Genomic DNA, 10,482 nt, shown 5'->3' with positions numbered 1-10,482 from the left:
CACCTGTTCTATGCAGATGACCAGGCACAAAACACCCACATGGTGGCTCACAATTTATGCACTGCTAAAGTTTCAGAGAATCAGTGCACACTTCCAGCCTCCTTATGCAACAGAGGCATAAGTGAGAGAGAGGGCCAGAAGGGTCTAGCACCTTCTTATAATCAAGGTCAGTACTAGGAAGGTGGAGACAGGAGGGTACCAGGGGATATAGGGGATCTGGATGCTCCCTTCTGATCTCTTAGGACAGAATAAACTCTTGTGGTGTGCGGATGTACATTCAGAAAGAGTCCACACACATTCAATGTTACGCACATGAATAAATACAAACCAAAATTGCATGCAAGAGCCTCTACAGTTGAAATAAAGTAGTGCCGTTTGCAGTGTTTCATATGTTTCACGTTTGTTCAAGTTTTTCAAGTATGTAAGGGCTTATAAACCTAGAAATTGTCTTAAAGTCAGTAGTAGCTCATTCCTACCTCCTGAAAACTCCCTTTGAAGCAATGGTGCCTGGTACTCCATGTACACAAGAGCAGGATATATTCAGCCAACCAGCACAGACCTGATTTCTCCAGCTTTCATCACAAAGGGTCCTCAGAATCCTCAGTCCAGGCATCTCTGCTGACAACGGTTTTTTACCATTGAGGAGCTGAGCACTGAAGGGTGCAGTTGTGAAGGTGTTTACCTCTGAGATAACCTGTAAGTGATAATTGGCTCTGCTCAGGGTTGTTGGACAGTTAATCGAGGTGTGACAGGGTGGTCCATTTCAGGCCCAGGTGGCCACTAGGTGAGGAAATGCCTCATGATCTCCATTTCCTATGGCTTCTGATTGTTAACTGATATGGTGGAGGACCATATTCATGACAGAGGATTGAACAGGTCAGGGCCTTAGAAGATTATGAACCCTTGGAGGACACAATCATGGGGCCTTGGGATAGGATCAGAGAGCTGGCTGCAGGATTGAAGGTCGGGGGATCATGGGGCTGTTAGTGAGGAGCCTTGGCGCTTGTCCTGTGTGCTGTAAGGAGCCTTAGGGTCCAACTTGGCGCTTGTCCTGTGTGCTGTCCGGGATCCATTAGAAACACACTGAGGATTCCTCCCTCTTCATTGTCTTCTCTAAGGTGTGTTCCTTTGGTATAGACTGTATGGACACTGCAGAGAGGGGAGTGGCGTAGGAAGAATGAATGAAAAGAAGAAGAGGAGACTTTACAAGAGATTAACAAGTAATCTGGGAAGGAGTCTGAACACGGATCCTCCTGTCTAATCGCCCATGTATTGGGATTAAAGACTTGGACCACCAAGTTCAGCTTTTCCTCTCAGTTTTAGTTCTGTAGGATGGGATCTTCCTTTGTAGCTCAGGCTGGTCTGGCTTGGGCTGGCCTTTAACTTACAATCTTCAGATGTTTGAAATCCTCGGCTTCCCTCAATCCCAAATTTCTCCAATATAAGGATTTTCTGTGTGCGTAGTGGTGGTGAGTGTTTGTTGTAGACTGAGCATTGGGTCTTCTTGACATGAATATATAGTTACCATGTTCATCATCTTTCTGGATAGTACTATGAATTTACTTTAAAACAGATATACTGAAAATCGGAATTGCTGATGTTTTGTTTAAAAAGAATCTTTGGGAGATAGGACCAAAATTCAGATGCCTCAAAGTTTAAATGCAAACACATTTTGCTCATCATTTTTGGTGAGAAAGGGAGGACTCACGTATTAAAGGCTGGCCTGTTTTTGCCTTTTTTAAACTGAGAAATGGCAGATTGTTAACTTGGGTTCTAAAGAAGGATTTAAAATAAGTAAGTTAAAGAAGATTTTAAAACAAAGTTGGGAGGGAGAGGGACATGATAAATGGGATACATGAAGGAAATTATAAGGGGAAGCATATATATATGTGTGTGTGTGTGTGTGTATGTGTATACATACATACACATATACACATACACATACATATACACATACACATACACACACACACATACACATATACATGTGTGACCATATTGAATATGTATGCAAAAATATCTGTTAAAGACAAATTACTAAAAATATAAGTGTTAAAAAACAAAAGAAATAATCTTTCAATGAGCTAAGATAATTATTTGACTTTTTGACATTTTTAACTATTTACATGATACCTTTGGATTTAGATAACTACTTTTTTTTTCTTTTTATTTTTATTTTTTAATTAAGAAGACAACTGAGCGCTTAAGAGAAAAATGTCTATTAAGAAACTGCGGGTGATACCAAAGGAAGGTTACTTATTACTTCTTGACTTTGATTCAGATGAAGAAGAAGAGCAGGCTCATTCTGAAGGTATCCAGTCTTCAGTATTGATTGTGTCCTGCAGTTCATTAGACTTTTCCCAACTCGCCTGCAATGGAAGAAGTCTTTTCTAAGTTTTCATATACTTCATTTCTAATTTTACCTATATCTATATATTCCTATACCTGAGTTTTAGCAGTGCATATACCTACTCTTGGCACTGTAGACATAATATGTTGAGAAACAATAACTTGCTATGATTTTACCCCAGAAAAAGACCTGAACAGTGTTCCTATATGGTAGCAAAACATGAATTTATTTCATAAAACCTGCAAATAAATTATTTCATTCCTTTTTTCTATTATATATTTTCTTTATTTACATTTCAAATATTATCCCCTTTTCTATTTCCCCTATGCAAATCCCCTCTCCTCTCACCTCTCCACCTGCCCCCAACACACCCACCCCCAATTCCTGGCCCAGGCATTCCTTAATACTGGGGCATAGGACCTTTACAGTACCAAGGGTCTCTCCTCCCGTTGATGACATACTAGGACATCCTCTCCTACATATGCAGGTGGAGCCATAAGTCCCACCATCTGTTTTATTTGATTGGTGCTTTAGTCCCAGGGAACTCTGGGGGTACTGGTTAGTTCATATTGTTCATCCTCCTATGGGGATGCAAACCCCTTATGATCCTTGGGTACTTTCTCTAGCTCCATCATTGGGGACCCTGTGCTCAGTACAATGGATGTCTGTGAGCATTCACTTCTGTATTTGTCAGGCACTGACAGATCCTCTCAGGAGACAGCTATATCAGTCTCCTGTCCCCAAGCTCTTGTTGGCATCTGCCATAGTGTCTGGGTTTGTTGGTTATTTATTGGATTGATCCCTGAGTGAGGCAGTCTCTGGATTCATTCAGTCTCAGCTGCAAACTTTGTCTCTATAACTCCTTCCATAGGCATTTTGTTTCCCATTCTAATAAGGAATGACGTATCCACACTTTGGTCTTCCTTCTTCTTGAGTTTCATGGGTTTTGCAGATTGTATCTTGGTTATTCTGAGCTTCTGGGATAATATCCACTTATCAGTGAATGCATATTATGTGTGTTCTTTTGTGATTGGGTTATCTCCCTTAGGAAGATTTCATCCAGATCCATCCACATGTCTAAGAATTTCATGAATTCATTGTTTTTAATAGCTGTGTAGTATTTCATTATGCAAATGTACCACATTTTCTGTATCCATTCCACTGAAGAGAGACATCTGGGTTGTTTTCAGCTTCTTGCTATTATAAATAAGGATGCTATGAACATAGTGAAGCATGTCATTATTACAAGTTGGAATATCTTCTGAGAATATGCCCAGGAGGAGTATTGCTGGATCTTCCAGTAGAACTATGTCCAATTTTCTGAGGAAACACCAGACTGACTTCCAGAGTGGTTTTACCAGCTTGCAATCTCACCAGCAATGGAGGAGTGTTCCTATTTCACCACATTCTTGCCAGCATCTGCTGTCATCTGAGTTTTAGATCTGAGCCATTCTGGCTGGTATGAGGTGGAATCTCAGGTTTATTTTGACATGCACTTCCCTGATAATTAAGGATGATGAACATTTTTTAGGTGCTTCTCAGCCATTCAGTTTTCCTTAGTTGAAAATTCTTTGTTTATCTCTGTCCCCATTTTTTAATGGGGTTATTTGATTTTCTGGTGTCCAGATTCTTGAGCTCTTTATATATATTGGATATTAGTCCCCATCTGATTTAGGATTGGTAAAGATTTTTTTCCCATTTATTGGTTGCTGTTTTGTCCTATTGACAGTGTCCTTTGACTTATAGAAGCTTTGCAATTTTATAAGGTCACATTTGTCTATTCTTAATCTTACAGCACAAGCCATTGCTGTTCTGTTCAGGAAATTTTCCCCGGTGCCCATGTCTTCGAAGCTCTTCCCCACTTCCTCCTCTATAAGTTTCAGTGTCTCTGGTTTTATGTGGAGTTCCTTGATCTACCTAGACTTGAGCATTGTACAAGGAGATGAAAATAGATCAATTTGCATTCTTCTACATGCTAACTGCTAATTGAGCCAGCACCATTTGTTGAAAATGTTGTCTTTTTTTTCCACTGGATGGTTTTTGCTCCTTTGTCAATGATCAAGTGACAATAGGTGTGTGGGTTCATTTCTGTGTCTTCAGTTCTATTCCATTTATCTACCTGTCTATCAGTATACCTGTACCATGCAGTTTTTATCACAATTGCTGTATAGTACAGCTTGAGGTCAGACATGGTGATTCCAGTAGAGATTCTTTTATTGTTGAGAATAGTTTTTGTATCCTAGGTTTTGTTCTTATTCCAGATGAATTTGCAAATAGCCCTTTATAACTCAGTTAAGAATTGTGTTGGAATTTTCATGGGGATTGCATTAAATCTGTAGATTGCTTTCGGCAAGATAGCCATTTTTACTACATTAATCCTGCCAATCCATGAGCATGGGAGATCTTTCCATCTTCTGAGATTTTCTTTGATTTTTCTTCAGAGACTTGACATTTTTATCATACAGATCCTTCTTTCACTTACTCAGTTAGAGTCACACCAACGTATTTTATATTATTTGTGACTATTTTGAAGGGTGTTGTTTCCCTAATTTCTTTTCCATCCTGTTTATTCTTTTTGTAGAGAAAGGCCACTGATATGTTTGAGTTAATTTTGTATTCAGCTACTGCACTGAAGCTGTGTATCAGATTTAGGATTTCTCTGGTGTAATTTTTGGGGTCACTTATATATACTATCATATGTTCTGGAAATAGTGATATTTTGCCTTCTTCCTTTCCAATTTGTATTCATTTGTTCTCCTTTTGTTGTCTAATTGCTCTGACTAGGACTTCAAGAACTATGTTGAATAGGTAGGGAGAAAGTGGGCAGCCTTGTTTAGTCCCTGATTTTAGTGGGATTGTCTCCAGTTTCTCACCATTTAGTCTGATGTTGGCCTCTGGTTTGCTGTCTATTGTTTTAATTTTGTTTAGGTATGGGCTTTGAATTCCTGATCTATCCTGGACTTTTACTATGAATGGGTGCTGAATTTTGTCAAACGTTTTCTCAGGATCTAATGAAATGATCATGTGATTTTTGTCTTTGAGTTTGTTTCTATAGTGTATTAAGATGATGGATTTCTGTATATTAAACCATCCCTCATCACAGGGATCAAGTGTACTTGATCATGATGGATGATCATTTTTATGTATTCTTGGATTCAGTTCGCAAGGCTATTATTGAATATTTTTGCATCAATTTTCATAAGGGAAATTGGTCTGAAGTTTCCTTTCTTCATTGGATCTTTGTATGGTTTTTGTATAATTGTAATTCTGGCTTCATAGAACAAATTGAATAATGTTCCCTCTCTTTAGATTTTGCATAATGGTTTGAAGAGTATTGGTATTAGGTCTTCATGAAGATCTGATAGAATTCTGTACTAAACCCATCAGATCCTGGGCTTTTTTGTTTGGGAGACTATTAATGACTGCTTCTATTTCTTTAGGTGTTATGGGAGTATTTCTAGGGTTTATCTGATCCTGAATTATATTTGGTACCTGATATCTGTCTAGAAATGTGTCCATTTCATCCAGATTTTCCAGTTTTGTTGAGTATAGGTTTTTGTAGTAGGATCTGATGATTTTTTGGATTTCCTAAGTTTCTGTTGTTATGTCTCCCTTTTCATTTCTGGTTTTGTTAATTAGGATGATGTCCCTGTGCCCTTTAGGGAGTCTGGCTAAGGGTTTACCTATCATGTTGATTTTCTCAAACAACCAGCTCCTGGTTTGGTTGATTCTTTGTATAGTTCCTTTGTTTCCACTTGGTTGATTTCAGTCCTGAGTTTGATTGTTTCCTGCCTTCTATTAATCTTGGGAGAATTTGCTTCCTTTTGTTCTAGAGCTTTTAGTTGTGCTGTCAAGCTGCTCCTGCATCCTCTATCCTGTTTCTTTTTAGAGGCATTAAGAGCTGTGAATTTTTCTCTTATTACTGTTTTCATTGTGTTACATATGTCTGGTTATGTTGTAGCTTCATTTTCATTAAACTCTAAAAAGTCTTTAATTTCCTTCGTTATTCCTTCCTTGACCAAGTTATCATTGAGTAGGTTGTTGTTCAACTTCCACATAATGTGGATTTTCTATTATTTATATTATTATTGAAGATCAGCATTAGTCTGTGGTGATCTGATAGGATGCATGGGATTATTTCAATATTTTTATATCTGTTAAGGCATGTTTTGTGACTGATTATATGGTCAGTTTTGGAGAAGGCCTCATGAGGTACTGAGAAGAAGGGATATCCTTTCGATTTAGGATACAGTGTTCTATAGATATCAACTAAATCCATTTGTTTCATAACTCCTGTTGGTTTCACTGTGTCTGTTTTTAGTTTTTGTTTCTAGGATGCGTCCATTGATGAGAGAGGGGTGTTGAAGTCTTCCACTATTATAGTGTGCAGTGCAATGTGTATTTTGAGGTTTACTAAAGTTTCTTTTATGATTGTGTCTGCCCTTGCATTTGGAGCATAGATGTTCAGAATTGGGAGTTCCTCTTGGTAAATTTAATTTTGATGAATATGAAGTGTTCCTCCTTGTCTTTTTTGATAACTTTGGGTTGAAAGTCAATTTTATTTGATATTAGAATGCCTACTCCAGCCTGTTTCTTGTGACCATCTGCTTGGAAAATTGTTTTCTAGCCTTTTACTCTGAGGTAATATCTGTCTTTTTCTGTGAGGTTTGTTTCTTGTAGGAAACAAAATGCTGGGTCATGCTTACACATTAAGTCTATTAGTCTATGTCTTTTTATTGTGTGTTTGAGTCCACTGATATTAAGAGATATTAAGGAAAAGCCGTTGTTGGTTCCTGTTATATTTGTTTTTAGAGATGGAATTTTGTTCATGTGGCCATCTTCTTTTGGGTTTGCTGCAAGATTACTTTCTTGCTTTTTCTAGAATGTAATTTCCCTCCTTGTTTTGGTGTTTTCCCTTCATTATCCTTTGAAGGGATGGATTTGTTGGAAGATATTGTGTAATTTTGGTTTTGTCATAGAATACCTTGGTTTCGCCATCTATGATAAAAGAGTGTTACTGTGTATAGTAGCCTTGGCTGGCATTTGTGCTCTCTTAGGGTCTGTATGACAACTGTCGTGGATCATCTGGCTTTCATAGTCTCTGGGGAGAAGTTAGGTAAAATTCTGATAGGTCTGCCTTTATATGTTACTTGAACTGTTTTCCCTTACTGCTTTTAATATTCTCTTTTTTGTGTGCATTTGGTGTTTTGATTATTATGTGATGACAGGAATGTCTTTTGTGGTCTAAAGTATTTGGGGATCTGTAGGCTTATTTTATGTTCATGGGCATCCGTTTCTTTAGGTTAGGGAAGTTTTCTTCTATAATTTTGTTGAAGATATTCACTGGCCCTTTAAGTCTGAAATCTTACTTCTCATCTATACCTATTATCCTTAAGTTTTGTTTTCTCCTTGTGTCCTCAATATCCTTGATGTAATTATTTCATTTATAAAAGCTGTTTGAAAAACTCACGTGGGCAGTTTTTCCAGAGAAATGCAAATTGAAAATACTTTATTAACTATTACTTGTATAGCATACTTTCAAAAGTTTCCATTTTCTATTGTCAATATAGTAAAGAGGCCAGCATTTGGCAAACATGAGAATATGCCGCCTCACGTAGAAGCAGATGAAGATATAAGGTAATATTTTCAATTTTTCCCAGTTCAATAGAGTACTTCAAAAGTAGTGTTTGTGATCCCTTCACTGGAGGAGTAGATTCAGGAAAATCAACAATTCATGGTCAGATGCAGCTATATATTGAGTTCAAGCCCAGCTTGGGGTCCTTAAGTCCTTGTCATCACAAACACATAGCAACTAGGACAATATACCCACCTGCATGGGATCTTCCCAGATATACACACAAACAAAAGGAGAAACATAATAAAAATAAGAGGGGGACCATCTGGGAAGAAGAAGGGTCTCAGCAAGTGTGGGAGAGTTATGAATAAACTACTGTGGGGTGTAAATGTATGAATTGTTAAAAGTAAATAATTCAGGTTCACTTTGGTTGTCTGCCATGTATTTTATATGCATATGACATTTGTTCCAAACCAAACATTATATATTTATTCTAAATAATTAAAAGAAGTTCCTGTGTAAAGTTTTTTGTGTGCTAGGCAAATGCTCTACCAGTCCACTATATTTCTGGCTTTAAAATTTTATTGTCCTTTCTTCACAGAGATGAACAAGACAGTATGTTGGATAAATCTGGAGGTAGGTGTTTTTGGAGATATTTGCCTGTTGTTTGAAGAGGACAGAAGAGGGCACCGGATCTCTATAAACCCTATAGCATAGGAGGATAATTTTAGGTTTCACAGTAATTGTAGTTTTCTTTAAAACACGTACAGATGACTACTCACCCAACATTCAGAAACAAAGATTAGCTGAAGGTGTACCTCAGTGGTACAGCACCATGTAAAAGCTATGAGTTTCATCTTCAGTGGTGAAAAAAAACAAAACAAAACAAAACCCAACCAACACATGAAATTAACAAAACACCTACCAAACAAACAAAACACAGCAATAAGCCTCGCAAATGAAATGTTAGTTTTTCCAGTTTGCCCAATTAACTGTAAAGTGAGCAAGAAATGCAATTGGCTATTATAAGGAAACAAACAAAACCAGCATTAGGCATTTTAGGAACCTAAATTTAGGCATGATTAGAGAAATACACCCCCCCCCAAAAAAAAAGACAGTGGCTACAGCAACATAACAAACCTTGCAGAGGGGCTAGAATTATGGCTCACTTGGTAAAGTGCTTTCCTTGAAAATATATGGATTTATGGTGGGGGCCTAGAATCCACTTTAAAAATGCAGGCTGCAGTCCAGTGCTGAGTAGGTAGAGATAGCTAGCTGGCTAGCCAGGCTAGTGACGTTGTTGAGCTGCAGATTCAGAGAGACCCTATCTCTGAAGATTTAAGTTGGATCAGGCAGTGGTGGCACATGCCTTTAATCCCAGCGTTTGGGAGGCAGAAGCAGGGGGATTTCTATGTTTGAGGCAACCCTGGTCTACAGGTTGAGTTCCAGGACAACCAGGGCTATACAGAGAAAAACTGTCTGGAAAACAAACAAACAAAAATGTAAGTTGGAATATGATTGAGAATATAGCCTTCTTCTGCACACATGTACTGAAATGTATACACATCATTTTTGCTGAATCTCTTTTTATGATTTACAGAATCCTTTAAAATTATGTTTTTTTTCTTTTTCTGGAAATAGACAATATTAGGAAAGTGTCATATTTCTATAATCTCCACTGTATATTAAAAATAAACATCTATCGAGAGAAATGATCCAGCATACCTTAAAACACACACAGGACAGGGATGGAAAGATAGCTTTCAAATTAAGACCACTTGTTGCTCGAAAACCAAGGTTTAGTTCCTAGGACCCATATAATGGCTCACAACCATTTGTAATTCGAGATCCAGGGGAATTGGCATCCTATTCTAGTTTCTATGAGCACCAGACATGCATGTTGAACAAATACAAACATGCAAAAGCACGTTAGTTAAATAAATAAAACAAATCTGAAATACACATAACAGCCCCTTCAACTGAAACAAAGTAGGAGAGTCTTCTTTGGGGTTCATTTTATTTTAAGTTTCAAGTTAGTATTGCAAACTTGGAAAATGGAAAGCTTCTGGGTAGTAGTGGCAGCTAAAATACTACCTCTTTTTTGCTGCTTGGATGACAGATGACTGATAGAGCCTCTCTCACTTTTGTAAGCATGTGCAAACACGGCCAGTCAGCAAGGGGCTTGGCTGAGATTGTTTTACAGCTGCCCAAACCCTGTTACCCAGTATGCTTTGTGGTGGCCACGAAGCTGAGTTCTTGAGGAAGGGAAGTTTCTTGAGGAAGCATGGTAGGGGGAAGTCTCTGTGGAGGTAGTCAGTGACCTGTTAAAAGATGTTTAATAATGGTTCAGGTGGGGGTCCGGGTGGGGTGAAGGTGGCGGTGCAGAGGTGTTACTTCCAGAGTAAGGAGAGGAGGTGACCCTCCCTGGACTCTGGATAGCAATGCTGCTGGGTTCACAATCGACTTTACCCACTTAGACCTCTGCGGTGACAAACGGAGAACTTCACTAAGGGCAGGAGTTTGAAAAGCCTAGCATCAAGTAGAAAGCAATAAGGCC

General features: G+C 38.2%; 1 pseudogene across 1 annotated transcript; it reads left to right on the top strand.

Moving 5' to 3' along the window:
* Positions 1-2,279: 2,279 nt before the first annotated feature.
* On the top strand, positions 2,280-8,556 carry Gm7421 (annotated as a pseudogene). The gene is made up of 3 exons (XR_880377.1): positions 2,280-2,311; positions 7,921-7,987; positions 8,527-8,556. The product of XR_880377.1 is annotated as a predicted gene 7421 (transcript).
* Positions 8,557-10,482: the final 1,926 nt, after the last annotated feature.

Source organism: Mus musculus, chromosome X (assembly GCF_000001635.26).
Source record: "Mus musculus strain C57BL/6J chromosome X, GRCm38.p6 C57BL/6J".
NCBI lineage: Eukaryota > Metazoa > Chordata > Mammalia > Rodentia > Muridae > Mus > Mus musculus.
Note: the sequence above shows the minus strand (reverse complement) of the source record. Positions and strands in the feature narration are given on the sequence as shown.